The following is a 4,609-nucleotide window of genomic DNA, read 5'->3' on the forward strand; positions in this document are numbered from 1 at the left end:
ATATAAAAAATTATTTAACCACAATTTCATTAATTAGTCTAACAAATATAGATATTTTAATATGCATAAATATTAATAAAATAATACTTAAAAAATAAGAAAAATTCAAAAAAAAAAATTTTTTTTTTACCTGAACCGGACCGGTCAACGGTCCGGTCAACTCCTGGTTCGGTTCGGCGGTTCGGTTCGGTCTGGTTGGTTCGGTCCGGCGGTTCAGTTCGATCTGGTTGGTTTGGTCCGGCGGTTCAGTTCGATCTGGTTGGTTTGGTCCGGCGGTTCGGTTCGGTCCAGTCAGACCGATCAGAGATGATAAAGGCAGCGGGTCGCGGGTCGGGTGCGCGGACCCCGGGTCGGGTCGCGGGTTGACGCGCGGATCCTCCTTGGCTGAAACGGCGTCGTTTTGGGTCTTTATCTAAACGACGTCGTTTTGAGATTTTGCTTTACTATATATAGCTGAAGATTTTTTTTTTTGGTTCATTTGGCTTCTGTTTCAGAAAAAAAAGGGAGAGAGGGAGAGAGAGAGCTCTGGGGGAGAGGTCGTCGGTCGGTTGCCGGAGCACCGTGCCGGCCGCCGTCTGGCTCGCCGCCGGCAGTCTTGGACGGTGGTTTCCGATGACCGGGAAAGGTGAAAATTCTTCTGGAAGTTCTCTTCGACGCGATCTTTCCAGATCCGGTGTCCTTTTTACCGGAAACAGCCCTGATCGACGTAGATCGGGGCTCAAAGTTTCGGTCTCTCTTTTTTTCTTTTTTTTTTTCTTTGAATCTGCTGATCTCTCTCTTTTTTTTTTTCAGGTGGCTTTCTGGCGCTGGGTTCCCCGTTCCAGGGGACTGTTGTTTTTTTTTTTTTGTGTTTTTGCAGAATTTTTTTTTTACAGAAGCTGCCTTCTTCTTTTCTTTTTTTTTCGTTTTTGGTTTGCAAGCTCTATTTATAGAGCTTGTTGAGATTCAAATCTCAGATTTTCTGAGATTTGAATCTCATTTTTCAACTGAAAAATCATACCTACCGTCCGTGATTGGTGGCTTGTCGGGAGGCTGATCGGGTAGTTGGTCGGGCCAGTTCGGCGCCGAACCAACCCCTTGACTTTTGTTTTATTTCTGTTTCTTTTGTTTGTTTATTTTTTTTTTTTGTTTGTTTTGTTAAATATTATTATTATTAAAAAAAAAACAGTAGATCCGGACAAAACCGGTGTCTACAGCTGCCCCTCTTTGCACATTACTGAGAATCAGGAATAGGGCAAAGACAAAGACGACGATTTTGTCCGAAGATAAATCCTGATTTGATTTTTTTTATTTTTTTATTTTTGAAAGGGCTCCTCTCAGCAGAGGTTCAACAACTTTAAAATTCATCTTGGAAAAGCTCCTCTCAGCAGAGACTCAACAACTTTAAAATCTCATCTGAAAAAAGCTCCTCTCAGCAGAGGCTCAACAACTTTAAAATTTTATCTTGGAAAAGCTCCTCTCAGCAGAGGCTCAACAACTTTAAAATTCATCTTGGAAAAGCTCCTCTCAGCAGAGGCTCAACAACTTTAAAATTCATCTTGGAAAAGCTCCTCTCAGCAGAGGCTCCACAACTTTAAAATTTCATCTGAAAAAGCTCCTCTCAGCAGAGGCTCAACAACTTTAAAATTCATCTTGGAAAAGCTCCTCTCAGCAGAGGCTCAACAACTTTAAAATCTATCTTGGAAAAGCTCCTCTCAGCAGAGGCTCCACAACTTTAAAATTTCATCTGAAAAAGCTCCTCTCAGCAGAGGCTCAACAACTTTAAAATTCATCTTGGAAAAGCTCCTCTCAGCAGAGGCTCCACAACTTTAAAATTTCATCTTGGAAAAGCTCCTCTCAGCAGAGGCTCAACAACTTTAAAATTCATCTTGGAAAAGCTCCTCTCAGCAGAGGCTCAACAACTTTAAAATCTCATCTTGGAAAAAGCTCCTCTCAGCAGAGGCTCCACAACTTTAAAATTTCATCTTCTGTTTTCAAATTTGAGTTCTCATCTTTGAACAAGTAAATTTCCTCTTTTGAATTCCTTTGTTTGATCATTGTCTTTACCAAAATCTTGTTTTTTCATTAAGAAATGGAAAATTTCTATCTGGGTTACAACTTCTCATGGATGCATGTACTGAGTGCTCATGATGCAATGCATGTAATGCAATCAAAATCGTTCATTGTAGTAAAAAGGTTCTCGAAATCTCTCGCTTTCGGCTTCTTTTATCTGAATTCTTATATGACCAATCTGTCTTCAACATCTGACCACAATATTTTTTTTTTTTAAAAGTCTACAATATCAATGACTTGTCATGCTTTTCTCATCCTTTTTCATTTGCCTTTGTCAACTTTAAAAGTAATGCTGAGATCTTTCATGTTTGTTTTTCTTTTCATCATTTTAAGTTCAAGACAAATAAAATGCAATCACATTTCTCTGATGGACAAAAAAATATCGAATAAGGATAAAGGAAAGGATAGGCATTATTTTCAAATGAAGGATAATGTATTTTCTATGGCTGATACCAAGTGTATGTCAAAGTGTTTGAGTTGAAATAAAGGTGTCAAAAGAATGATCACAAGATAATCATGAACAAAATATTCTCAGATTCTTTCTCTAAAACTAAATCAGATGACTTTCTTGATTATTCAAAGTTCGTCAAACTACACTTGCCCCTACATTGTGGGATCTTTTCTTGATAATGCTTTTGCTTCACATCTAAGCCGCCTTTTCAGGTTTTCAACTTAGATAAGTCATCATTTTTTTCCTTTTTTTTTTCTTTTTTTTTAAGCAAAATATTTCTTCACAACATCTGAATTTATTGGGGTAGGCAGATCACCTCCATCCATTTCTGCCAAAATCAATGCCCCACCAGAAAAGGCCTTTTTCACCACATACGGGCCTTCCCAATTTGGTGTCCATTTCCCTCGATTATCATGTTGATTTGGAAGGAATCTTTTTAGCACTAAGTCTCCTTCCCTAAAGCAACGGGGACGAGTTTTCTTGTCATGTGCTCTCATCATCCTCTTTTGATATAATTGACCGTGACAAAGTGCTGACAGTCTTTTCTCTTCAATGAGGTTTAACTGCTCGTAGCGATTTCGAACCCATTCTGCTTCCTCTAACTCTACCTCCATCAGGACTCTCAGTGAGGGAATTTCCACTTCGATCGGTAGCACAGCTTCCATTCCATATACCAAAGAGAACGGTGTGGCCCCAGTAGATGTTATGACTGATGTTCTATAAGCATGCAAGGCAAAAGGCAACTTCTCATGCCAATCTTTGTAAGTTTCAGTCATTTTCTCCAGGATTCTCTTGATATTCTTATTCGCAGCCTCCACTGCCCCATTCATTTTTGGACGATATGGTGCCGAATTACGATGGCGGATCTTGAACTGAGTGCATACTTCATTCATCATTTTGTTGTTCAAGTTTTTGGCATTATCAGAAATAATTGTCTCCGGAAGCCCATATCTACACATTATCTCTCTTTTTATGAACTTACATACCACAGATCGGGTCACACTAGCATATGATGCAGCTTCTACCCATTTGGTGAAGTAATCAATCATCACAAAAATGAATCTATGCCCATTCGAAGCTTTTGGAGTAATGGGACCAATGACATCCATACCCCACATTGAGAATGGCCAGGGAGGAGCTAGAACGTGTAATGTTGATGGTGGAGCATGAATCTTGTCAGCATAAATCTGACATTTATGACATCTCCTAGCATAATCAATACAGTCACTCTCCATTGTCAACCAATAATAGCCAGCCCTCATTATTTGTCTAGCCATCATATGACCATTTGCATGTGCCCCACAAATTCCATCATGCACTTCTTCAATAATCTTCTTTGCTTCAGCTGCATTTACACATCTTAAGAGCACTTGATCTCGACTTCTTTTGTAAAGGATATCTCCATCAATGAAGAAGCTCATAGCTAATCTTCTGATAGTTCTCTTATCATTTTCTGTTGCATGTTCTGGGTATTGCTGGCTTTTAATGTATTGCATGATGTCATGATACCATGGCCTTCCATCAATTTCTTTTTCAACACCTGAGCAATGTGCTGGTATATCTTTCACATCCATCTTGATGGGTTGGATTTCAGTATTTGCATCTATTTTGATCATTGCAGCTAAAGTAGCCAGTGCATCAGCAATTTGGTTTTCCTCTCTGGGTAGATGCTCAAACTGAACTTCTTTAAATTGCTTAACCAACTCAGAGATGTATTTATGGTATCGAATCAACTTAGAGTCTCTTGTTTCCCATTCACCTCGTAACTGATAGATGACTAAAGCTGAATCTCCAAACACATCTAACACTTTGATCTTCTTTTCAATTGCTGCTTGTAGACCCATAACACAGGCCTCATATTCAGCCACATTGTTTGTGCAATTAAAATTTAATCTGGCTGTGATGGGGTAATAATGTCCATCAGGAGATATCAAAATTGCCCCAATACCATGACCCAAAGCATTAGCAGCTCCATCAAAATACATCCTCCATGATTTTTCAACAGGTTCATTTTTTTCAATGGCCATCACATCCTCATCAGGAAAATCTAATTTCATTGGCTCATAATCTTCGACTGCACGATCAGCAAGGAATTCAGCTATTGCA

The 4,609-nt window shown here is 39.2% G+C and overlaps 1 long non-coding RNA gene across 1 annotated transcript; it reads left to right on the plus strand.

Moving 5' to 3' along the window:
* Positions 1-337: 337 nt before the first annotated feature.
* On the plus strand, positions 338-1,115 carry LOC149518222 (uncharacterized). The gene is made up of 2 exons (XR_016343829.1): positions 338-625; positions 793-1,115. It is a non-coding gene; the product is annotated as an uncharacterized LOC149518222 (long non-coding RNA).
* Positions 1,116-4,609: the final 3,494 nt, after the last annotated feature.

This window comes from Durio zibethinus, chromosome 7 (genome assembly GCF_047325235.1).
Source record: "Durio zibethinus cultivar Kanyao isolate XHJ-2024 chromosome 7, ASM4732523v1, whole genome shotgun sequence".
Taxonomy (NCBI): domain Eukaryota; kingdom Viridiplantae; phylum Streptophyta; class Magnoliopsida; order Malvales; family Malvaceae; genus Durio; species Durio zibethinus.